The sequence below is a fragment of the Ovis aries genome, chromosome 1 (genome assembly GCF_016772045.2).
Source record: "Ovis aries strain OAR_USU_Benz2616 breed Rambouillet chromosome 1, ARS-UI_Ramb_v3.0, whole genome shotgun sequence".
Lineage (NCBI taxonomy): Eukaryota > Metazoa > Chordata > Mammalia > Artiodactyla > Bovidae > Ovis > Ovis aries.
This window is the reverse complement of record NC_056054.1, coordinates 248,190,951-248,217,533: the sequence shown is the minus strand read 5'-3', so window position 1 is coordinate 248,217,533 and position 26,583 is coordinate 248,190,951. Positions and strand designations below refer to the sequence as shown.

The following is a 26,583-nucleotide window of genomic DNA, read 5'->3' as shown; positions in this document are numbered from 1 at the left end:
ATGATAAAGTAGAGAAAAGTGTGTATTTGCAACACATAGCTAATACGTGCCTAAAATACCTGATATAAAAGAGCACCTGCAAATTGATAAGAAAAGAACAAATCAAAAGGAAAATAGGCAAAAGATATGGAAAGGCAATTCACCAAGGAGACAAACAAATGATCAATAAAATTACTAAGAGTTATTCAAACTCACCCATAATACTAATACCTATATAGTTGTCACTATAATCTGGGCACTGTTCATAGAGCTTTACATCTAGTTACCTATGTAATCTTCATAGCAACCCTGTGACGGGTACTTTATCTCTGTTTGACAAATGTGAAAAGAATTAAGAATCTTAGTTAAAGAAATACAGCCATTAAGTGTCAGCATTTTGGCTTCAGATTCTGTGCTCTTAACAACTATATTTAGAGTCAAGAAAATGAAAATTAAAACAAAAACAAGATGACAAATTTTACCCATCAGATGGGTAAAACTTAAAAAGTGTGGTAATAACCAATGATGGCAAAGGCATGAGAGAATATTTCATCTCATATATTGCTGGTAGGAGTATGACTTGCTTCAGGTTTTTAAAAAACCATCTGTAAATATCTATTAAACTTAAAAATACACACAAAACACTTGAGTCAACAATCTCATTTGGACAATCTATTCCACAGGAGTAAAAATATGACAGTATAAATGGAAGGATATTTATTGCGGCATTGCTCTAGTGGCAAAACAAACAAAAATACCTGGGGCAAAGCTCTGTCTACCAGAATGATTGAGCAATATATGATTGGCCATACCAAGAATGAGTTAGATCGAAGTGAAGTGAAGTGAAGTCACTCAGTCGTGTCCGACTCTTTGCGATCCCATGGACTATAGCCCACCAGGCTCCTCCGTCCATGGGATTCTCCAGGCAAGAGTACTGGAGTGGATTGCCATTTCCTCCTCCAGGGTAAGATTACTCTTTCCCAAACTTGAATCCACCTTATACCATTAAAACATTCCTTTTAAAAATATATTTATTTGTTTGTTTGGCTGCGTGGGGGCTTAGTTGTGGCACTCTCATTGCATCACGCTGATCTTTCCTTGCAGTTCACAGACTTGGTGGCCATGCACGGGCTTAGTTCCTCCATGGTATGTGGGATTTTAGTTCCCCTGCCAGGGACTGAACCCAAGTCCTCGGCATTGCAAGGTGGATTCCAGTGGACCACCAGAGAAGTCCCTCATTAAAACAATCTTATTTGAGTTGGCTTCAGAGTTCTCCAGAAAAATAGAACTAACAGGAGATATATTATCTCATATATATATATATATATATATATATATATATATATAGACACACACACATTTATGGGTATATATATACATAGATACACACACATATATGTACACATATATAGACAGAGAGACAGAAACAGACAGAGAGAGACAGAGAGCATTTATTATAAGGAATTGGTCACGTAATTATAGGGGCCGAGAAGTCCCCTATACCGTCTGCAAGGTGTAGCCCCAGGAAAGCATAGTCCTGAGAACCAGGAGAGCCCCTGATGTACATTTCAGTCCAAGGGCAGGAGAATATTGATGGCCCAGCTCAAGCAAGCAGATGGAGAGAGGCCAGATTCTCCCTGTCTCCACCTTTACATAGGTAGTCACGCCCTCAACTGATTGTCTGATACTCAATCACACCGCACAGGAACCACACCAGGGAAATCCATCTACCAACTGAAATGTTAATCTCGTATAAAAACATACTCACAGACACACTCAGAAATATTGTTTAGCCAGATATCTGGGCACCTGTGATCCAGTCAAGTTGGCACATAAAATTGACCAGTACATTTTGGAATTTGCTAGGAAATAGATGTTCAGGCTGGTTTTAGAAAAGGCAGAGAAACCAGAGATCAAATTGCCAACATCTGCTGGATCATCGAAAAAGCAAGAGAGTTCCAGAAAAACATCCATTTCTGCTTTATTGACTATGCCAAAGCCTTTAACTGTGTGGGTCACAATAACCTGTGGAAAATTCTGAAAGAGATGGGAATACAGACCACCTGACCTGCCTCTTGAGAAACCTATATGCAGGTCAGGAAGCAACAGTTAGAACTGGACATGGAACAACAGACTGGTTCCAAATAGGAAAAGGTGTACATCAAGGCTGTATATTGTCACCCAGTATTACCTGCTATAACTAGCAAGTATCTGTAATAATTAATGTAACAACAAAGGATGTTATTTATCTAGTTAGATAGCATGTTACAGAAGATCCCAATCCTGAGCCAAACTCTCTAAGAGTGAACTTGCTACCATCAGAGAGATATTAAGGCCCTACCATGTGAGGCAGTGTCATTTTTGTTGTTGTTGTTCAGTAGCCCATTAGAATCCCCAACTCTTTGTGACTCCACGGACTGCAGCATGCCAGGCCTCCCTGTCCCTTACCTTCATCTCTTGAAGTTTGCCCAAGTTCATGTCCATTGCATCAGTGATGCCATCCAACCATCTCATCCTCTGTTACAGGCCATCTAAATTTCTTGAATGGGATTTCTGATAGCCCAGTTGGTAAAGAATCAGCCTTCAATGTAGGAGATCCTGGTTAAATTCCTGGGTCGGGAAGCCCCGTTGGAGAAGGGGTTGCAAAGAGTCAGACACAACTGAGCAATTTCCACTTTACTTTACTTCAAGTTTCTTGGAGTCCATAGTACTCAGCATCCCCAACTTCCGGAAACAAACAGGAGATTATTCTAATACATATAATATGACACATATAATAATATATTATAAACAGATTATTTCCACTTATTTATTTTTGTGGTGTGCCACGTGGCATACAGCACTTTAGTTCCCCAACCAGGGATTGAACCTGTGCCCCCTGCAGTGGAAGAGAGGAGTCTTAACCATTGGATGACCAGGGAAGTCTCCAAGAGATCCTTATTTTTGATCTGAAGAGAGATTCAGAATTTACTAAATTACAAAAGCAAGTTGTGAAGCAAACCAGCTTTTGTATATGACAAGCAAATTTAAAAGAATCCTCTGTATGTGGATTGAGGCTTGTCTTGATGAGCACACGGAGAAGTGGATGAATATTAAGTATTACCATAGGACATTGCCATTTTTGTAAGTCAGAAGTGATCTGAAGTTGGCATTTTAATATAGCTCCTCCTAATAAACCACCAAGGATGTTAACATTGATTATGTGAAAGTCTTTTATTACTTTGCTTTTAATTATAAGCATGTATTGCTCTTATATTTTTCTCTATTTTAATTTTTAAAAATACCTTAAAAGAAATGAAAGAGAGCAATTAGCCTGAGCGGCTGAAAACTGTGAATAAGCTGCAAGTCTTTGTTTATGTGTCGATTATATCTTAATAAAGCGGGGGTGGGGGACCCTTCTTGGGAGGGTCACATCATATCTCTGATCCACCTCAGCACTATTGACATTTGGGACTGGATAATTCTTTGTTGGGGGAGGTGGGGAGCTGTCCTGTGTATTGGAGGATTTTTAGCAACATCCCTGGCTTCTACATATCCATGACAGTAGCACCCCACTAACCCCAAACAAAAGACAGCCAAAAACGTCTACAGACCCTGCCTAATGTTTCCTGGGAGCAGAATCACCCCAGTTGAGAACCACTGCTCTAGTCTTCAATTTCTCATCACTGAAGGGAGACCTTGAAATAAGTGCTATCCACGCTCCCACTAAGCACTGTTGCTGCTGCTGCTGCTGCTGCCAAGTCGCTTCAGTCGTGTCCGACTCTGTGCGACCCCATAGACGGCAGCCCACCATTCTCTAATCACAACAAAGTGGAATCTCTTGTGTGCTTTCCAGAAGCTGTTTTCTCCAGCGCCACTAGAGGGAGCACTCTGCAACACAAAGGACAAAGAACACACAGGAAAACTTGTTTTCCTGGTGGACTTTGCTGTCTCCCTTCCCAACGCCCCAGTCTTTAATAAATAGCCTTTGATGTCGAGAGTGATAACCCTTAACCACGAGGCATGAAGAGCTATTTGTCTTGTGATTTGTGCCATAAAAGTCGTGTTGTTAGATATGGTGGAAGAGTGCAAAATGTTCTTTGCTTTTTCCACGTTGTTTGTAAGACAGTTAGATGAATCACATTACTAAAAAGAAATGTGTCTCCGTGAGGAGAGTCTATGGCACAAGGAAACCAAGAGGTGAAACATCTAGTTCTCTTCCTGGTCCTGCCACTTTCAGGCTGTGTGATGTTGGCCAAGTCTCTTAGCTTTTCTGGTTATATGTAAGAAAGCTGAGGAGATAGGCTGAGAAGTTGTTTGCTTAAGGTTCCATGCTAAGGTCAAGTATGGATTGGATCTGACCTGCCAACTTCATGGGATAGTTGTGAGAATCAAATGAGATCGAGTAAGTGAAAGAGTTTTGAAAATAGAAACCCCATGCAAGCTCAGGGTGTGGATTTGCCCATACTGCGGGGAGTGGGGAGTGAGAAGAGGTGATGGCTAAGAGGTAGCCTGCTGGGGAGGTGGTTGCAGGGAGGGAGCCAGGTGAGGGCAGGTCCACACAGGTTACTGAAGATATTCCTCCACCAAAGTGTTATAAATTACAGGGAAAGGCTTCAACGTCCCCAAATCCTTTACTGCTGATGGAACAAGAGGTTTCAATCCCCATCAAAATGGACAGGCTACTTGGAAGGGTGTTACTTTATGCTCTTAGGAGATAATAAATACCTTCATGAAAGTGAAAGATCTTACTCCAATACTGTTTTAAACTTTAAAAAAACCCTGAACCACAATAAGAAATACATTTCACAGAGTGACTGAATTCACACACATTATAAAACTGAAACAAAATTCTGACATGTGATACACCTGGAAATTTTCTGTCTTCTTTTATCCTGTCACTTGAAACCAACGCTAGTTGTGACACAGTAGATAATGCATCCTGACTTTCAGTTTTAGAAATATTGTACCAGAAGTTTTCATGGGAGGAGGGGAGGAAACATAGGGCCCTGGTGCTAGGGGAGGGAGGAAACAGAGATATGACTCCCAAACATGACTCAGGGAGCCTCAGACGTGAACGTTATGCATTTTCCTAGGGGCTGATTCTTTGAGGAGGGAGAAAAAAATGAGCAACAATTTCAAATTCACCTCCATGAGTGAGGATAGGCCGCTGGTCCATAGAGTCCAGGCTGGATTCTCAGAGGTCCTGATTGAAATCCTGTACCATCATCACAAAGTATGAATGGGCATGATGTAACCTCCACCACAACAAAAAGTAAAAGCTCTACATGTATTGAGCCCTTCTTATACATTAGACATTACACCAAGCACTTCATATGAATGATGGGACATAAATTAAGTTTAGTGCTCACTGATTTTCCTTTCTTCCCACTCACTAAAAAGAGTTCTGGCTTTGCCTGTCCAGTCTCTTTTCCGGCCCCATCAGGAGAACTGGACAGAAGTAGACGGACTGGAGGACTGTTGGTCGGGGCTGTAAAAAACCTTAGTATGGAGCTTGGGAGAAAGAAGGAGAGGCTGAAGCTGTGGGGTGTAAGGGACTTGGATACAAGAAGAAAAAGGATATTAAGAAGAGTTTCAGGGGGATCTGTATGCTGTTAGAGAAATGCAACTATTGAATATAAATTAATCTGGATTTCTTTGTGGTAACTAGGCTGGATATCTCAGACTCTAACATCATCCTGAGACTGGCCCAGGTAGGTCATGGCTTCAGTGGGGTTGCATAAGCATTATCTCTTTTAATCTTTGTTACAGACACGAGGTTTTGGTTTTTTTTTTTAATTAGAAAAGGAGGCTGATATAGGCTAAGTAAACTTAAAGGCATGCAGCTAATAAATTTGGACAAATACTCCCCAAATTGATCTACAGGTGGAATACAATCTCCATCAAAATCCCAGCTGGATATTTTGCAGAAATTGAGAAGATAATCCTGAAAATCTTATGGAAATGCCAAAGATTCAGAATAGCCAAAATCATCGTGAAAAAGAACAAAGTTGTAGACTCACACTTACTAATTTCCAAATTTTTATGAAGCTACAGTAAATAAAACAGTGTGCTGCTGGTGTTAGAACTCACATCTAGATCCATGGACTAGAATGAAGGGTCCAGAAATAAACTAATGCTTACGGTCAGTTGATTTTTGACAGAACAGTCAAGAAAATTCAATGGGGGAAAGAATATATTTTTTAAATAACTTTTTAGAATTTTAGGTCAGTTTTAGATGTGTAGAATTCTGGTGAGAGTAGTCTTTTCAACAAACAGTTCTGAGACAAATAGACATTCATGTGAAAAGAATGAATTTGGATCTCTACCTTACATAAAAAATAAAGTGAATCATAGATCTAGAGGGCTTCACTGGTGCCTGAGCAGTAAAGAATCTGCCCTCCAATGCAGGAGATGCAGGTTCCATCCTTAGGTCTGGAAGATCCCCTGGAGGAAAGTATGGCAACTTACTCCAGTATTCTTGCCTAGAGAATCCCATGGACAGAGGACCCTGGGGGCTACGGTCCATAGGGTCGCAAAGAGTTGGACATGACTGAAGCGACCAAGCATATACACGTGCACATAGACCTAGAGGTAAGAACTAAAACTCTAAAACTCTTAGAAAATTCAGGCATAAATCTTTACGACCTTAGGTTAGACAATAGTTTCTCAGGTATGACATCAAAAGCACAAATGATGAAAGAGAAGATGGATAAGTTAGATTTCATCAAAGTTAAAATATTTCTCTCCTTCGAAGACCATAAAGAAAAAAAACATAACTACAGAAGGGATATGTACTTGTAGAACATAGGTCTGATAAAAATTTTTGTATCCAAAATATATTAAGAATCCCTGTACATAAAATATTAATAAAAATACAAATAATTTAATTTGAAAATGAATAAAATATTTGTATAGACAATTCTTCAGAGAGGTTATACAAATGGCCAATACGTTCACAAAAAGATTCTCAACATTATTAGTTGTTAGGATGAGTCAGTCAGTTCAGTCGCTCAGTCATGTCCGACTCTGCAACCTCATGGACCGCAGCGCGCCAGGCTTCCCTGTCCATTACCGACTCCAGTAGATTCCTCAAATTCATGTCCATCTAGTCAGTGATGCCATCCAACCATCTCATCCTCTGTCGTCCCCTTCTCCTCCTGCCTTCGATCTTTCCCAGCATCAGGGTCTTTTCCAATGGGTCAGTTCTTCGAATTAAGTGGCCAAAGTACTGGAGCTTCAGCATTAGTCCTTCCAATGATTATTCAGGACTGATATCCTTTAGGATGGACTGGTTGGATCTCCTTGCTGTCCAAGGGACTCTCAAAAGTCTTCTCCTATCCTACACCACACTGCTAAAGCATCAATTCTTCAGTACTCACCTTTCTTTATAGTCCAACTCTCACATCCATACATGACATGACTACTGGAAAAACCATAGTTTTGACTAGATGGATCATTGTTGGCAAAGTAATGTCTCTGGTTTTTAGTATGCTGTCTAGGTTGGTCATAGCTTTTCTTCCAAGGAGCAAGCATCTATTAATTTCATGGCTGCAGTCACCATCTGCAATGATTTTGGGGCCCCAAAAAGTAAAGTCTGTCACTGTTTCCCCATCTATTTGCCATGAAGTGATGGGACCGGATGCCATAATCTTCATTTTCTAAATGTTGATATTTAAGCCAGTTTTTTCACTCTCCTCTTTCACTTTCATGAAGAGGCTTTTAGTTCTTCTTCGCTTTCTGTCGTAAGGGTGGTGTCATCTGCATATCTGAGGTTATTGATATTTCTCCCAGCAATCTTGATTCCAGTTTGTGCTTCATCCAGCCCAGCATTTCTCATGATGTACTCTGCATAGAAGTTAAATAAGCAGGGTGACAATATACAGCCTTGATATACTCTTTTCCCAATTTGGAACCAGCCTGTTCTACGTCCAGTTCTAACTGTTACTTCTTGATCTGCATTCAGATTTCTCAGGAGGCAGGTAAAATGGTTTGTTATTCCCATCTCTTGAAGAATTTTCCACAGTTTGTTGTGATCCACACAGTCAAAGGCTTTGGAGTAGTCAATAAAGCAGAAGTAGATGTCTTTCTGTAACTCTCTTGCTTTTTTGATGATCCAACGGATGTTGGCAATTTGATCTTGGGTTCCTCTGCCTTTTCTAAATCCAACTTGAACGTCTGGAAGTTCATAGTTCATGTACTGTTGAAGCCTGGCTTTGGAGACTTTTGAGCATTACTTTGCTGTCGTGTGAAATGAGTGCAATTGTGCAGTAGTTTGAACATACTTTGTCCTTGCCTTTCTTTGGGATTGGAATGAAAACTGACCTTTTCCAGTCCTGTGGCCACTGCTGAGTTTTCCAAATTTGCTGGCATATTGAGTGCAACACTTTCACAGCATCATCTTTTAGGATTTGAAATAGCTCAACTGGAATTCCATCACCTCCACCAGCTTTTTTTGTAGTGATGCTTCCTAAGGCCCACTTGACCTCGCATTCCAGGATATCTGGCGCTAGGTGAGAGATCACACCATCATGGTTATCTGGGTCATGAAAATCTTTTTTTGTGTAATTCTTCTGTGTATTTTTGCCACCTCTTCTTAATATCTTCTGCTTCTGTTAGGTCCATACCATTTCTGTCCTTTATTGTGCCCATCTTTGCATGAAATGTTCCCTTGGTATCTCTAATTTTCTTGAAGAGATCTCTAGTCTTTCCCATTCTATTGTTTTCCTCTATTTCTTTGCACTGATCACTGAGGAAGGCTTTCTTATCTCTTCTTGATATTCCTTGGAACTCTGCATTCAAATGAGTATATCTTTCCTTTTCTCCTTTGCCTTTAGCTTCTCTTCTTTTCTCAGCTATTTGTAAGGCCTCCTCAGACAACCATTTTGCCTTTTTGCATTTCTTTTTATTGGGGGTGGTCTTTATCACTGCCTCCTGTACAATGTCACGAACTTCCATCCATAGTTCTTCAGGCAGTCTGTTTATCAGATCTAGTCCCTTGAATCTATTTGTCACTTCTACTGTATAATCATAAGGAATTTGATTTAGGTCATATCTGAATGGTCTAGTGGTTTTCCGTACTTTCTTCAATTTAAGTCTGAATTTGACAATAAGGGGTTCATGATCTGAGCTCCCAGTCTTGTTTTTGCTGACTGTATAGAGCTTCTCCATCTTTGGCTGCAAAGAATATAATCATTCTGATTTCAGTATTGACCATCTAGTGATGTCCACATGTAGAATCTTCTCTTGTGTTGTTGGAAGAGGATGTTTGCTATGATGAGTGCGTTCCCTTGCCAAAACTCTGTTATTGGGGTAATACAAATCAAAACTGAAACACAATACTACATCATACCTAGTAGGATGGCTAAAATCAAAAAAGACAGACAATAAGATTGTTGGTGCAGGTGTGGAGAAGCAGAGTTCTCACACATCACTGATGGGAATGTGAAATGGTACAGCTCTTTGGAAAACAGTTTAACAGTTCCTCAAAATGTTAAAGATAGAGTTATCTTATGAGCCAGGCATTCTACTCTTTGGTATGCGTGTGGGACATGAAAACATATATCCACATGAAAACTTGTACTCAGATGTTCATGGCAACATTATTCTCAACAGCTCAAAATGTGTTCGTAAGCTGATGTATGAATAAACAAAACATAGTATAATCACAAAATGGAATATTATTTGGGCCTAAAAAGGAATGAAGTACTGATATATTCTATAATATGGGTGAACCTGAAGACCACTATGCTGAATGAAAGAAGCCAAACACAAAAGGCCATATATTGCATGATTCCATTTGTATGAAATGTCCAGAAGAGGCAAATCTATAGAGACAGAAGGTTAGTGTTTGCCCAGTGCTGGAATTGGGGGCAGAGGAGGAATGACTGCTACTGGGCACAAGTGTTCTTTTGGGGATGATAAAAATGTTCTCAAATGGGGTTATGGGGACTTCCCTGGTGATCCAGCATCTCCCTGCCCACTGCCCACTCCATGCTCCCATTTCAGGGGGCCCAGGTTTGATCCCTGGTAAGGAAACTAGATTCCATATGCTGCAATTAAGAGTTTTGGATGCTGCAACTAAGACCCAGCACAGCCAAGTAAATTAAATAAATAAATAAATACTTTTTTTTAAATGAGGTTATAGATCACACACCTCTGTGAATAGTCTAAAATCCATTGATGTGTACACTGTAAGTGGGTTAACTTTTTGACATACAAATTATACCATAATAATAAAAAATTATTTTTAAAAAGGTATTGAGATGAGAGAAATTGGAGGCAGTAAGTATAGATAAGTCTTCTAAGTCTTTGCTTTTGGTTTTGAATTTCCAGTATCTAACTGCATTTATTGCACTGAAAAGAAGGGCTCTCCAGATGGGATAGAGGTTGGGGTGTCTCTGTACTTACACCTCTGTGTCCCCAAATAGATGTTTGGCTCAATTCTCTGATTTAATCCTCACTGTTAGGATCAACCCCCAGAGCAAACAAAGCCAGGAGCGGCATTTCACTTGGTGCCTACTCATCGTTTCTCCGTCTTTGCTTTATCTTTCTCTTCACATTTTCTTGGTCCCACAAGGTAGACTGAAAAAATAATCAGCCTCTGTTCATCTAATTAGAGACATAAACACTCATGTGTGTGAATCAAGCATGGCCACGGAGCCTTTGGGGAAGCAACAGGGAGGTGCCTGGAGACATTTTCTGTAGATAAGAAAAGAATCAGCAAGCCTGTGCCAAAACATGCCTGGAGCTTCCAGCGCTTTCCTCGGCCCAAGGTCAGGCTCTGTGCGGACGCTGACAGTGACCCTGGTCAGTTGTTGCTACTCCCTCCATCCAAAGCATGTGGCTTTCTCCCTTCTGAAACTCACTTCTGCTAATTCCACCTGCCTGGGGAGTCAGACCCCACAGCACAGGTGTAATTCCTCAGAGTGGCAACTGGCAATGGTTCCAGGAACAAGGTAACGACACAACGTCCCCAACGAACAGAGGCATTTCCTGAGCCCAGGAGAGGGATCCCATGACTGAACGAACGCCCTGCCCCACGGTGGAAAGAAGAGCCATGGGGTGGCTTTACTGAGGCCACCAGCATCTCCCTGCCCACTGCCCACTGGGCTGAAAAGTCCTGGCTTTTGTCTTCCTCTTGGAATAATGGAAAAGTACAAACCACAGAATTATGAACCATAGCGGAAGAAGGGGTCTCCAAGGTCATTCTTATCCAGGGCCTGGATAGCCCCATCATCAGATGTCCTCCTCTTGCCAGCCCTCCTCACCCTGGCCCAGCACAACCCCCAACAGGGCTCTCACTCCATCTCAGAAGGGCAGCTGATTCCTGGCAGGGCAGTGCTCAGGGCTATGACTGCCACTGTCAGCTCCAGTTCTGGCTCCTGTCACTCCCATCTCCTCCTGGTGCTTTGAAACAATATGGTAGTTCCAACACATTCTCCAAGTCTTGAGGTCTTTGAGAATGCTCTCATGTCTTCCCTTTTCTTTTTTTTTTTTTTTTTTTAATTTGGCTGCACTGGGTGTTAGCTGTGGCACGCAGGATCTTTAGTTGCAGCATGCAAAAGTTGAGACATGTAGGATCTAGTTCCCTGACCAGGGATCGAACCTGGAGCCCCTGCGTTGGGAGCACTGGGTCACAGCCCCTGGACCGCCAGGGAAGGCCCTTCCCTGTCCTGTCTTCCCCAGGCTCGTGCCTTGAGCTGCACTCACCCTCCCTCCTACACCTGTGAGGCCACAGGGCTATTAAGACAAGTCTAGGACTCGGCTCCTGTTCTGTCTACTGTGATCTCAGATCCTGCAGTCACCATGTGCCACCAAACCTCCTGGCTCCTCACTGCCACTTGGACCTGACTGGGCCCTGACTGGGTCCTTGGACCTGACTTACCCGCCTGGCCACTCTGTCTATCCCACCAAGCCTCAGACGTGGTGTTGACCCATCAGAAGAGCCTGAGGCCTACTACTGTCGACAGAATGCACCTAATTGCTCCACAATTTCCTTGTAGGATTTGGTTTCAAGCCCCATCATTACTCCCATTTCCCCTCACCTGGACAGGCTGCTCTTGGTCTATATTCCTTCATTCGCTCAGCCACTCCGCATCATGCTTGAGAACACAGGATTTGCGATCAGAAGATCTAGATTCTGCCATTAACTAGCTGTGAGACTTCAGAGAAGTGTCTTAAGCTCTCTGAGCACCTCATCTGTAGAGCTGGGGATAATAACAGTACCTGCCTCATAGTTTTGTCATGAAAACCATAAACGAAATAATCTTTGTAAAGCACTTAGCCCAGAAGTGCCAACATTCACTGCAAGTACACAATATACGTTCTCTACTATTTTATTTTAAAACTATCATTCATGTATTCACCATGTGTTTACTGCACCCTGTGGCAGGACTGGGATATAAATCTCCCTCTTAAAGAGAGGAGACTGCTTGAATCCAGGCAGCACAAACTCACACTGGTACCCAGAAGTCAGGGCCCAAGGCAGAGAATAGACCCTGAGCACTGTGTGCTGTCCAGGGAGGGTGACAAGAGCACCTTGCACCTTTCCCGCACTCTTTTCGAAGCTCTGCAATTCCCTGGGTAAGGTGGCACCACAGGGAAGTGGGAGGTGGGGGATGCCAGAGGGTGAAGTGAGAAATCCCCAGAGAAGCCCCCTCCCCTGCTGCTGCTTTGGCAGAAAGCGGCCTTGCCTCTGCCATGCAGGAGGGCAATGTCCCCTGAGGAGGACTTGCTGAATCTGCCTGGGACGGTTCCGGAAGTAGGAAGGGCGGCCGGGGGTGGGGAGGCGGCAGGAATGTTCTGGCCTGCTGCTCGTACAGGCGAGTGTCCCGAGAGGAGGGCCTCTGGACATCAAAGGTTCCTTTTGTCCCCCTCCGAGTGGCAGGGCAGACCGGCCGCTGGCGATGACTCAGGCCTGGCCCTGACGTCACCCACGCCCGGCCACTGGCCTCCCTCTGCAGCCAGGAAACTGGCTGGGGAGTGGCACTCGCAGGCTGCAGCAAATCTCAAAATAAGGAGGCAACTGCCTCTCTCCTCCTCCTCTCCATCGCCCCACAGCACACCTTGGTTTTCTTTTATGCTGCTGCTTTTTTTTGTTTTGTTTTTTTGAAGCCTCACGGAAGGTTTTACTTATAGATCAACTTTCAAAATGTAGGAAGTCAGAATGGGTGACATCATCAGAAAAATATGTGGAGCTGATCTCGACCAGAAGTGAAGAACCCAGAGCAAGAAGGCGGTTAGAACTCCTGAGCCCAGGGAATTGGCAGCGTCTGGGTTTCAGAGGAGCCAGCGCCTCGGAGTAAGTGCAGGCCGCCCCCAGACCCCCTCACACCGCGCCCTTCACTGTGGGGCGCCATCTTGTTCCCTGACACCTGCGCCTGGCAGGCCCCAGCCCAGGGGGAGGGTGTGGGGGCTGCATCTGGGAGACCCTCCAAACACGGCACCGAGGGGATCTCTCTGATCTTTCTCTTCTCCACAGGCCCAGACCAGGACGCATTTCCTCTTAACAAAACAAATAACACACACACACACACACAGAGTAAGGCCAAATTCTGGTGAAAAGGGCCCGCATCGTGCCTTTCCCCGTCACCCCTCATTCTGTTTCCTCTTCGTCCTTCCCCGCTAGTGCTCTATTTTGGACGGCCAGCGTGTTTGTTCAGAGTTCTGAAATGTTTGTTTCCTGGATCTTATACCAAATCATCAGAAACAAAAATAAACCCCATTCTAGGCAAATACGTGCCCTGTGCTGTCAAGTGGTATTTTCACACCTAACCTGCTAAAAGGTGGCAGCTCTGGTAAGAAAATGACCACAACCTGCCACCCATACGCAGCGTGTTTCTGGTTCTCTGTGGTTGTTCCGGTTCGTGCACCTCCACTGTCTCATCTCCCTGTTTTCAGAGAGCTTATTTTCATTCCTGCTTGTGCCATTGCATCTGGGATGATATGAAACACAGAGACGGATGATAATGTATCTTTGATGTCTGTTTTAATTTCACTGAAACAAGTTTAAGTCTTTGTGTAGCCTATAATTTTACAAGCTCTGGAAGTTTCTACCCAAGAAAGTTAAATTCCCACGAGAAAAGTTTTAACGTTGTTCTTAAGAATTGAAGAGCACACAGACATAGAAATCATACCCAGTTCTCCTGGCATCCAAAGTTATCTCCTGAGTCATTATCTAGTCTTTGTATAGCGTAATTAGCCGAGTAGAATTGTTCTCCATAAATTCTGTTCTATAATGATGGGGTAAGGGTATTTTAAAATGTATCTCATGTTATAAATGCAATTGAGAAGCTTGTTGCTTACTGGAAAAGAGCGGCAGATTCCTTTGTAAACTGACAACACCCTTTGAAGATTAACCATTGCATGCTAATACATCTGTTTGGTAGATCTTACATTTTACTTTTTGTTTTATCTTAATATATCAGGTGGTCTTGAAGTGAGGCTCTGCTAAACCACTCTTCATCTGGCTATAAGATCTGAACACTGTGACCATTGATTTGGTGAGTGTCATTTGTCCCTAATGGCTGCTTGAATTTAGTTGACTAAATCTGTTCTTTCATTTTGTTGTAAGGTACAGGGAAAGGGAAGAAGGCACAGGGACTTCTGCACACAACAATAACAGCCGTATCAAAGAGGATGATAGTAATAGTTAAGATAGGCTAATTGCTGTAATAGACTAGAAAAAGTATAATGACTTAAACACAATAGAAGTTTATTTCTTGGTCATGTAACAGTAGAAGTCACACATTCATTCAGAGACACAGGTTGAGAGAGGCTCCACCTTCTGCAGTATGTTGTTTTAAAGATCACCTGGGATTGTTTCCACTTCCCAGTGGAGGAGGAAAAAAGAGTGTGAAAAAGTGCACATGGAGATTTTTATGGCCTCTGCCTTGAAGTGGCCAGGACACATCTACTCACATTTGATTGGCTAAAATGCTAGTCACATGACCACATCTAAGTACAAAGGCATCTGGGAAATGTAGTCCCTGGATGGGGGACAGCCACTTTCCAGTAACAGCTCTGGAGTGTTTCTGAAGAAGTCGTCCTCTCTGCAAGGCATAATGAGGAACTTAGAGACGCTCAAAGATAAGATAGCAGAATGAAGTAGTGGGGGAAGTAAAAAGAGATCAGATATTTAGAATTATATTAATATAACTGACACTTTTTGGTAAGGAGTGGGCAAGGAGCAGGTTTTTCAAGATGCCTCCATCTGTCCTAAAGCTGAGCCTTTACATAAGCACCGCTAGGCCACCAGTGGCCAGTGAACCACGAAGGGCATTCTTCCCCCCACTTTTTCCCCCTCCAGGGTCCTTTTGGTTTAAGGCCATTCTGGGTCTGTCATGCTTGTAGGAATTGTCCAGCAGAATTCTGTTCTCCTAGTGGTCACTAGGAAAGCTCTTGGTGGGTTTGGTTTTGTTTTTTCCTTTTTTTTAGCTCATGGTTCTGTTTGCTCCTGGGGAATTTGGGAAGCTACCCTGCTCTAGATCTTGGCATAATTTTTAATATTGCCAAGGGGAGGGGGAAATTCCTGACAAGATGGGATCTTGAAACCAAGTTACAAGAGAAATATGTGAAAGTAGACTAAAAAAGACTCCAGCTGAGGGTATTAATGCTACCCAAAGGATTTGATGTATAGTTCTAGCTGTTTCTTTTCAGGAAAAGTTGCACAACATTTAGTGCAATCATGAGTGGTAAGATTATAAGCCCTGTTTGAAGAACCCTGAACTGATTTTATATGTTATGCAGTCTTTTCATCATTGTTGGTCTTGGAGCAGTATCCCTCTTGCTGGAAAATATCAGAAACCATATGGTGGTGCCTCTATGATGGCCGCAAGGCATCGTAAAGATCTCCAATACAAATGGGCTGCATGTGCTCACTTTAGCAGCACACAGACTATAAAAATGGTTTCCAGTCCTTGCCTGAGCTGCCTGGTACCTACTTCTCTAGTTTCATTGTCAATATCTGGCTAGACACTCTGGTTTTGGATTCTATCTTACTCCTGGACTTGACATTTCTGGCACTCACACCCACACCCTGAAGAACACACATTGTCCATTGTGTGGGAAGGCCAGCTACTGACTGACTTAACACAGCTCTCAAAGCCTGGCCTCATCTCCTATTACTGCTGCCTCGCCCCCGCCCAGTCCCCTCACATCAGGAGGAGTGGGATAGAAGAATGAGTGGATTTGTTGCAAAAATGCTTCAACCTTTGAAAGTCCATTTTCTTGGTTTGCTGCTGCTGCTGCTAAGTTGTTTCAGTTGTGTCCAACTCTGTGTGACCCCATAGACAGCAGCCCACCAGGCTTCCCCGTCCCTGGGATTCTCAAGGCAAGAACACTGGAGTGGGTTGCCATTTCCTTTTCCGCTGCATGAAAGTGAAGTCGTTCAGTCTCGTCCGACTCTTAACGACCCCGTGGACTGCAGCCTATCAGGCTCCTCTGTCCATGGGATTTTCCACACAAGAGTACTGGAGTGGGTTGCCATTGCCTTTCTTGGTTTGGTGGGTCCCAAAAGAACCTACTGAGTGGAGAGCTGGCTGGGTTAGCGGAGAAAACTAAAGATAAGGCCAGGTTGACTGGGAGAGCCCAGGACCTGCAACTAGGGAGCAGCCGCAAGGAGTAAGCTGAGAACAAGTACCAGGTTTCAAAAGCTGGCATCGAATGGGAATGGTCTGTTGCTACATGTTCAAGCCTAAAGGAGTCTGCCAGGGAGGGCGGAGCCAAGACCATGGTCAAGAAGGAAAAGGAGTCAGGGTCTATTCACTGGGGAGACTCTTAGTCACAGATTGTTAATTTCAACTGCCATGTGAGAATGACTCCTCAAAGTACTAAGGATGCAGGAATTGCCAGAGGAGTGAGGGAGTGAGCTGGGATCAGCCTGATTTTTAATGTCTAGCTGCCTAGGGTGGCAGAGAGAGGTGTGCCACCACCAAATCAAAACTTCACTGCCATCAACACAACCCCTTCATCGGGCTAGCACAGCATGCTAGGTTAACACTACAGACCCACCAGTGAGGCAAGGGTAACAAATACACTTTGTAAATATTTTGATATTCAACGTTTTCAAAAATGTGTCAAAGTAGATATTATGGAAAAAGTTAGACTATCTCAAGCTTCCTTAACTTATAATTTTATATTTTATTTTAGTTAAAAATGTTTGTTGAAGTCAGTGAAGTCACTCAGTCATGTCTGACTCTTTGTGACCCCATGGACTGTAGCCCACCAGGCTCCTCCATCCATGGAATTTTCTAGGCAAGAGTCCTGGAATGGGTTGCCATGAAGTATAGTTGATTCATACAATGTTGTGTTAGTTTCTGGTGTATAGGAAGGTGATTCAGTTTAATATATATATAATATGTTTGGGTTTTTTCCCATTCTCCAATTCATATGAGGGGTACAATTCAATGTGAGGCTACATAGTCTTTTCAGAGCTTAGGTCGTGTCTATTGATTCAAATGTGGTCTGGGCACAGTTGGCTGATGCAGGCAGTGCTTGGACCAGTTGATTATTTTTAACCCCAGGCTAAAAGTTTTATACTTTTCAGGGCATAGAAGTACAAGCCCCCCTCTTGCCCTGGGTCAGCATTATGAATGTTGTGTTACTCCCTTTGGAAGATTTTGCAATCAGGCCACATCACAGTCACCAAAGCTGAGAATTCATGGTAATGGGGCTTCGTGATTTCTCATGCTGAAATCCCCTGACTTCTTGTCAAGAACACAGTTGGAAAACACCACACTGAAGACTTCAGGGTTTTGTTTTTAACTCAAGCCTCTGGTTTTCATCAGAACTTTATAGCTTCCTCCCACCTCCGAAATGGTATTTTTAAAAGTGTAAAGCTGAGGTTCTGTCAGAATAAGTAAGATAATATATATGAAATGGCTTGGACAACTTAGGAAAATATGTGGCAAGTTAGGGTGTTGATGAAAACAATTCCGTCTTTGTGATCAGTATTAGTGTTTGGATTTTTATTGGTTGATTGATTGATCTTTCTAAATTGACTTGCACCTGAAATCCTTAGCACCATTTCCTGACTAGCCAAAGCATGTGGTGTAAAAATTTCAAGGACATTTGGAAAGGTTAGGCTCCCTAGGCCAGGGGTCTAACCAAGAAGCTTCTACTCTTACTCAGGTTTGACCTGGGATTCACTGAGATCCATGAGAGAAAGTAGAGTTGAGCCATCTATCTGCCAAAAAAAAGATGCTTCCTGGCATTCAATGGGGCTCCCAGTGCATTGGCCAGAGGAGGCTTTGAAAGCCTCCATGGAAGAAGGCTGGAAGCTCCATGGAAGCTCTGGCCCTGGCTGGAGTCTCACAAGCTGGAATGAATCCCCTCTTCTGTCCAGAAGCCCCTAAGCAGTGTGCAGTCAGTCTGTGCGGTGTTCTGGGATGAGGCCACAGGCTTTAAACACAGAGGCAACAAGCATGAGATCAACTCGAGAGCAGAGAAGATGTTGTTTAAACTGAATTCCCTTCCACGTCCCTGTTCCTATAGTCTGTTATCTTCAAATGTAGCAAGAAAGTAGTATCTAGTGAAAAGGATTTTCTCATTGACCCAAATTCCCGGGCATTGACTATACCAAGGTACTCTGCAAAAGAGAATGTAGCTTAAAATTCACCCCAGCACCAGACGCAGTCTGTCTTCCAAGTCCTACAGCAGCAAGGCCATGGCTGGACCAGGCTCCTAAGAGGTTTCTCTTCCCTCTCTTTTCATTCCTCATGAGTCAAATTCTTTTTCTTTACTTAAAAAAAAAAAAAATTCAGCATTGTTTTTCAAACAAAAAGAGCCATAACTAGTCATTATACAAAATCTGGAAAATAAAGAAAAGGATCAAGAAGAAACCAACAATCTCCAGTAATCTAGCAACCAAGCAACAATTCAATATTAACATGTTGACGTATTTTTTGTCAGTTTTTTCATACATATTCTTTTCTTCTTTTGAACATTATTGAAATGCTATTTTATATGCCTCTTTTTAAATTTGTTTATGTTATAAACATTTTTCCAAGTCACTAGATGATTTCACCCCACTTAACATTATGTTGTAAACATTTTTCCAAGTCACTAAATGATCTTTTGAAATTTTTATTTTTAATGGCTGTGTTTCCATTGCATGGATATGTCTTAATTTATCCATTCTTTTTTATGTACATTTTTATTGCCTCTAGTGTTCAGCTATTATAAACGTAAAAACATTCTTATAAATAAATCTTGGTGGACATCTGAGGGAAAACTCCTAGAACTGAATCAGTAGGTCAAATGGCCTATTTTTAAAGTTCCTAATGCATAAATCAGCCCCTGAAAAGTTACCAATGTCTATTTCAAAATCTAAGTCCCCTTCAGTTTCTTATGTTAAAATGCATGTTCCTAGGCCCCAGTGGCATGGAAAGTTCTGAGGAGAGGGCCTAGGAATATGTATTTTAATATACCCTCCCAGTCCCTATGCACATTAAGGCCTGAGGACTATTGATAATACTGTGTTCAATTTAATAAACACTCATTTTTCAGCAACACATACTAGACAGAAAAAAAGTCAAGGAACTATAAGCTAGTACATCCAAACTAGAATTTAACTTAAAGGTGTTTTTTGGCTTCTGAATTTTAGATTTCTCCTTAATCCTGATATGATACAGTTGAAAGTTTATCAGCTAGGGAGTTTGGAAACTTGACTGTAACAATAAGATAACTGAGCCACAGAATAGTTCATTTACTCACTTGTGGTTGTTACCCAGCGATCTAGCGGCAGAGGAAGAACTAGACCTTGAGGGACAAGGGGCCTGATCCACCCGACCTCTAGGTAGCATTACCAAGTCCTAGCTTGTACTGCTTCCTGCACAACAGGACAATAAATTGAGAGATGAGTTGTTGGGTCAAAGAATACCAACTTTATTCAGAAAGCCAGCAACCATCTTACCCAAGTTAGAGTTCAGGCTTCCTTTCTACTAAAACAGGAACAGATTTGACTGGTTGTTGCAAACATCTAGATGTTGGAATCCTTTGTTCTTGCAGTCTTCTACGTAGATCTGGTCACAATGTTCCTGTAAACCTCCAACAAGACAAATGTTATGCTCTATTATGCAACTTTTTATCTCTGTATGAATGGAGAAGTGTTATACTTTTAAAGGTCACAGTCTTGAGACTGGGATATCATGGACATTTTGGACTGCTGACTGCATTCTTTTTCACAAAGTGTTGAGCCAGCATGCCTAAGCACAGGCAACAGAGTGCAAGGGTTAGAGCTGGAGGAATAGCTCCAATATGGAGTCAGATTTGTTCTCTGTTACAGTAGTAGAGACAAGGCACTGTGATAGGACTGACTCCTAAAGTGAGCCCCTGGTTCTACCAGAGAATGCTTATCTGCCTTCTGATAGGCAGGGCATATCTCAGGACACGTGTGGGCAGCCCAGACCCTGTGAGGGACACCCTAAGGGACTACCCTGTGCCCTGAGCACCAAGATGATAACACTTAGTCCGAGGAAGACATAGGGCAGCCATGTGGATCCAGGCCGTAAGAGCCAAGGAGGAGGTGGGGTCCAGAGTCAGAAGCCAAGAGAACAGAGCAGGGACAGAGCAAGATTCACACTGTGGGCAAATGTTAGGTCACGGGGGGCATGAGTGGAAAAGCCAAAGCCAGAGCTGAGGGGCACTGCCGTGGTTCAGCCTTAAGGATGGAGTCTCATTATCCAAATTCATGGTCAGGTGAGGTACTGCCCCCATCTCCACCTACCTCATTGTGTCTGAAAAGTGCTATGTGCTTGGCCGCCTTCTGATGGGAGGTAAGTAAGAGCACATGGCCAAATGGAGCAGTGAATTAGAGAAGAGGTCCCCAAGAATGGAAACCTGGAAAATGTTCTGTTATACCAGAGAACATAGTGAACAAACAACAACCAAATCCAAAAATTCTCACCACCTTCTAAGAGGAAGTGTGACTATGCATCCCACCTGCATAACTCTTCTCAAAGTCATCAGACCACCATCTCATCATTTGGCTTTCAGGTTCAGCCTCCAGTTCAGCCTCCAGAGACTGTTCAGCCCCCAACAGTCCCCAGTTCGTGATCAGGTTCTGTAAGACACCATCTAGATTCCTCCATGCCCAAGTTCACATGCATCTCCTGTGAACACACCGGGTGAAGCATAACAGCCAGAACCGAGAGGAACCCAGAGGAGAACCTTCACAGCATCCGTCCTCCATTCAGAAGCATGAGGGAATCTGCCTAGGATCACCAAGCTCCCCTGCTTCTGTGCAGGATGTCCATTATCTCTTGGCTATCCTTATGCAGGATCACTGCCCTCCTGATTCTTGGCCTCCTGGCCAAACCTGTGGAAGCAGGGTCTTGATGGGTGTGGGTTCTGGGAAGGTTCACAGCCTCCCTTGAATCAGGGGTACAACAGATGGAGGATGACTTTCCAGACATGGCTGGGGCAGTTTGAGTCATCCCCATGGGGTTGGCCCTTTTCAAAGCCCATTTCCCTGGCCATCTGAACACCTTCCTTGGCTGAGGCACCTTCTGCTACTCAGATGGAATTTTACTTGCTGGCAGGACCTGGATCCCTAGGTTGGGAAGCTCCCTGTAGTGGTGACAGCATTGCCTCAAATCTAACTCCCAGGAGGTAGAAATCAGAGGTCCATGACATCCAGACAAGGTGTCCACATGCTGCAGGAGAGTCTTGAGCAGTCAACAGAGTAGGTTGAAAGTCCAAGGGCAAGAAGTGTTCAGTGGGGCCTCTGACATCTGACAAGTGCCACTGGTGGTCCTGTCCTTACCTGTCTCTGCTGACTTTATGTCCCACCACCATTCCACCACCCCGTGCTAATAAGGTACTAACTTTAGGAATAAAAAGCACTTACACAGTCTCTGGCTAAAACCTCAGGAAGACCCCAGCCCAGGCAAAGTCTATCCCCACCACATGGCTGTTATATCATGACCTTCATATTTCTCCATGGGAGTGAATGTCACCGGTATCAAGTCTGCCTGCTGGGCCAAGAAATACTGCCTTAAAGAAATCCAACATTCCCAGATGGTGAAATCCTACTACCGATGTCAGGAGCAACTGGACAAACCTGAGTCCTCACCCTACATCAAGAGCCTCATTTTCCATCACCAAAATGCCAAACAGCACACATTGCTATGTAGACAGTATTTGGAAAGCTGGAACAGGGAGAGAGACCTAAAGCCACACCAGTCAAGCTTTGAAGACCCCACAAGTGACGGCCACCTTGACTGGGGGCCATCAAAATGAGCTCCGATGAGTCTATCAGGATGGCTAAAATTAAAAAAAAAAAAATACTGATGTTACCAAATGCTGGTGAGGATGTAGAGAAAATGGATCACTCATACGCTGCTGGTGGGAGTATAAATGGTGCAACACTCTGAAAGAGTTTGATAGTTTTTAATAAAGGTTAGCATATATATACCATATATTCCTACTCTTGGATATTTACAAAAGAGAAATGATAACTTAGGTTTACACAAATGAACCTAAGTACCTTCACAAATGGGGCTTCCAGGTGTCACTAAGGGTCAAGAACGTGCCTGCCAATTCAGGAGACATGAGACGTGGGTTTGATCCCTGAGTCAGCAAGGTCCCCTGGAGGAGGGCATGGCAACCCACTCCAGTATTCTTGTCTGGAGAATTCCATTGACAGAGGAGCCATAGGGTCACAAAGAATTGGACTTCACTGAAGCAACTTAGCAGTCACATGAATAGTCATAGCCTTTTTATTTGCTCTAGCTTAAAACTGGATACCCGCCGAATGTCCTTCCGTGGGTGAATGGATAACAAACTGTGATACATTCATATCATGGAATACTATTCAGCAATAAAAAGTCACATCTACCCTTCCAACTTGAATGGCTCATAAGGGCGTTCTGCTGGGTGAGAGAAAGTCAGTCCTAAAGGGTTACAGACTGCAAGATTCCATTTATATAACATTATCAAAGGGGCAAAATTATAGTGCTGAGAACAGATCAGTGCCAGGGACTAGGCTTGGGGGAAGGTGTGACTATGGTGGGGTCGCGCAGGGGGTTTCTTTCTGGTGGTGGTGTAGTTTTGCGTCAGGATTGTGTTGATAATTACTCCAGTCATCACATGTGATAAAATTTCGTGGAACTCTTGACACACACACACACACGCACACGTGCACGCACACACACACACACACAAGTGCATGTAAAAACTGCTAAAATCTGAAGTAGTAGTCTGTACCTAAGTTAACAGTGTTGTGCCAGTATTAGTATTACTTTCTTGGTTTAGAGAATGTTTTACAGAAGTATTGATACCAGATACTATCATTCTGAGAAGATAGGTGACATCATACAGCTACTGTACTGTTTCTGCAACTTCTTGTGAATCCTAAACTAGTTCCCCCCAAACTATTAAAAACAACTTTTTAAAAGTTTAATTAAAGAGGGAGGTTGTTCCTCACTCCCAAGAAAGGGGGATTCAGCCACTGGCTTCTCTTTTGTGAGCAACTCCTATTGTTTATTGCCAATTTATGGTTTGGCTTCTAAGGCAGCGTCCTAGTGGCTTTGGCCTCACCCTCTGCATCTCGGAGTCAGTCAGAGTTGGCCCATCTCAGATGCAACTGAAGCTCAAGTCTTGCAGGGCTACGTGTGAAGCTCCCCCTTCCCCCACCCTGAGGCTGTAACTTCAAAGCGAGGTGACGACTCAGATCTAAGAAACGGTCTCCCAGTGAAACTCTAGGACAAATCATCCTTCCAGCCACAGCACGGTAATTTCTTCTCTGGAATGGCTCTCTGTCTTCCGTGCTCTTCATACAGTTTATTCTCTTCACCTTCACCAAAGGGCCCCTCCTCTAATGGAAGGAGATTAACCCTTCTCTGTGCGTCCCCCGCTCCCCCCACCAGTCTCATTCAGTAGAGGGCTTTCTCTCACCAGCTCTGCTCTCTCTGGGCCTCGTGCCACAGCTGAACGCCCCAGCCTGCGATGGCTGCCTTCCCTCTGAAGCATTTGCGCCTCTGTCAAACACCTTTTTGCCAGACTTGGCCCTGGGAAGACAGTTTTGAAATTAAGCTTATCGTGAGCTGCCGGGGTTCACAGTAGGGAATTGCACAAGGCCCTGGGGCATTTAGGTCAAGGGCTCCCCGCTGTGCTCATTCCCATCAGGGCCTCAGCCCAGCGAAATTCTAGAATTCTTTACTCAGTTGTTTTGTGGAGGGGTCCCCAGCGCCATCTAAGATCAAAGCTGTGCCTATGGGGCTGCTGTCTACGTGGCATTCTATCCGGATATGACAAGAAACACACACAAGCCACTGTCCCCCCCACCTCAGGACTGGCCTCAGCCCCTAATTTCCTGCCGCATCTTATTTACTACAGTCATCTCAAGAGACCATGGGGAGAGGGGCCTAAGTGTACGTGTCTCAGGCCTGGCTACGAGTTGTAATCAGGACTCTGTGCCCGAAAGGGGACTGACTATTTGAGTTGTTGATCTCAGTAGGTGTTGGTGAATCTCCTAGTTTTGCACCTTTTGGTTTCAAAACTGTACTGAACAACGGAAAATGAAACCTGCAACTTATTTTTAGCTGCTAATGCTAACTCATGAGATTTTTTTTTTTTCTTTGCAAACCAAATAGGATAAAAGCTACTTCAGCTGGCTGAACTTAATCTGATTGACTTAATATAGCCATCAAGTCTGCTTCTCTGAAACCTCTCAAATGATACTGGGTCCCAGGTGATATTTTTGGCTAATATTTACTATTTTTGCTTAAAATTATGTTCTGTTGAGCTTTAAAAAAGTTAAATAGCTAAACATTGTCTTCCGGGAGGAACTGGGAAAGAAGTTACAAACCCTCTATACTGGAATCTATTTGTTAACTCACTTATTCTATAATCATTTTTGAGGCATCCATTTAAGTGAAAGGTGGATATTTTTTTATTAGTTGAGCCAGTGTGTTGAGCTACAAAGAGTAGAATACTTGTAGGAATCTGGCTTTTATCCTGGTTGCTGAGGTCTTCAGATAACACACTCCCTGAATCTGATTTTCTCCTCCCTTCAAGAAAGGGTTTAGATGACATCTTTCCAAGTGCCTTGCCCATCCTGTAATTCTGTGTAACGGGCTCTGCCACTGACAGTGCAGGGAAATGCTGAGGCACATTTTGGAGGCTGTGGTGTTGTCATCAGGCCACTCTTAATTTCTGTCTCCCCTTTCCCTATTCTGGGAGGGACAGATGTAAACATAGCCTGTGGTCTGCTCACCAGACAACGTGTGCCCCCATCCCCCGACCTTGGTAAACAAGTGATTAAGAACTTGAAAGACTTCCATAGGTATTTTTAGTCCCCAGATCCATTCCTTAACTCATGGAACAAGTTTTTTCATTTTAGGAAGTGGTTTCAGGAGATAAAGCTGAGGATTCCACTGGGAATGGTAAGAGCAGAGAAAGGACCCCTAATTTGGTGTTGGTCAATTAAGAGCCTAACCGTGGAAGTCCTCCATTGCATTAGGCAATGCTCTGTTTGCCGTGGGAGAGACACAGGTCTCACAGGGTGCCAGCCAGAGACATGAGTAAAGGCAGACAGTTCAATACAACAAAAACTACTGTGCTTTTATCTTTAGTGCAAAGGAAGTAAAGATTCACTGAGGTTTGTTAAGCTGCTCTGGTGAGAAGAGGTTGATGGTCATGACCTTTCTGAAATACGAAGTCATTTATCTGAGAGAAAAAAAAAGCAAATGACTTTGTTCCCAGGTTGTCGTGGAATATTTGTTGCCCAGGATGCACATAGATACAAGGAGAGGATTATCCTTTATGTGAGGATAGATTTTCCCCATCTGTAAGATTTCTTCCTTCTCTACCCTCATTTACATCCCCACCTTCCCTCTTCAAACTAGTTGCTAATCTCTCTAGAAAGAAGAAATTCAGCCTTCTTGCTGAATGTCTTTGATCAGTTCAGGATCTAGAAGACCCTGTTGTTCCATTTGCTCTCCATCTGGGGAGTGGCAAACAGTGATGACTGCAAACAAATGTGTGACTAAGGATGCAGGAATGCTCTTGGCCTTGGTGGGCAGGCAAGATCCTTATTAGCGCCACGTTTCCAATGCACTGCACAGTGAAAGCAGGGGCAATCTCCTGCTAGAGCTGAGGTTGTGATATTGAAAATGATGGTGAGCCACGCTAACAGTATTCCCACAGGAGAGTCTGAGCTGGATGAGGGTGATGTGGGATGTTGTCTACCACAGTCTCCCTGGAAACATAAAGTCAGTCGCCACTTTGTTTCAGTTGAAAACCCCATGGTTCCCATTCCCTTCTCCCTGCAGCCCTTTCCCTGAGGGTAACCTCGGTTTGGTCCCCAGGGCTCCTTGCCGTCAAATGTGTGCTCCTTGCCCACATCTTATACAGGTGCTGATGGATGAAAGTGAGAAAGCTCATGTCTTGAGCAAACTCCGGGAGATGCTGGAACAGGGAAGCCTAGCGTGCTGCCGACTTTGGCATTGACCAAAGAGTCAAACACGACTGAGTGACTGAACAATAGCAACGAAAGAACTGGAGAGCAGGCTTCTTGGAGCTCAAACTCATCATGCTCGTCCATTTATCTAACCCTTTGTTCTACTGCCTTAGGAGCGTCGAGAGAGAGAATCCTCCTCTTATATTTCTATCCTGAGCAGG

At 43.5% G+C, this 26,583-nt stretch overlaps 1 protein-coding gene across 21 annotated transcripts in view; it reads left to right on the top strand.

Annotated features, from left to right (window-relative positions):
• ZBTB38 (zinc finger and BTB domain containing 38) overlaps positions 1-26,583 on the top strand; it is a 134,512-nt gene that overhangs the window by 41,720 nt on the left and 66,209 nt on the right. For 11 of the 21 annotated variants that reach the window (XM_060395154.1, XM_060395083.1, XM_042236219.2 and 8 more), the window contains exons 1-2: positions 12,954-13,261; positions 14,388-14,462. The gene's annotated coding sequence lies outside the window, so the exon portion shown is untranslated. Of the gene's footprint in view, positions 1-12,953; positions 13,262-14,387; positions 14,463-26,583 lie in introns of those variants that run through there. The other 10 variants (XM_042236203.2, XM_060395150.1, XM_060395123.1 and 7 more) reach the window with 4 other exon arrangements.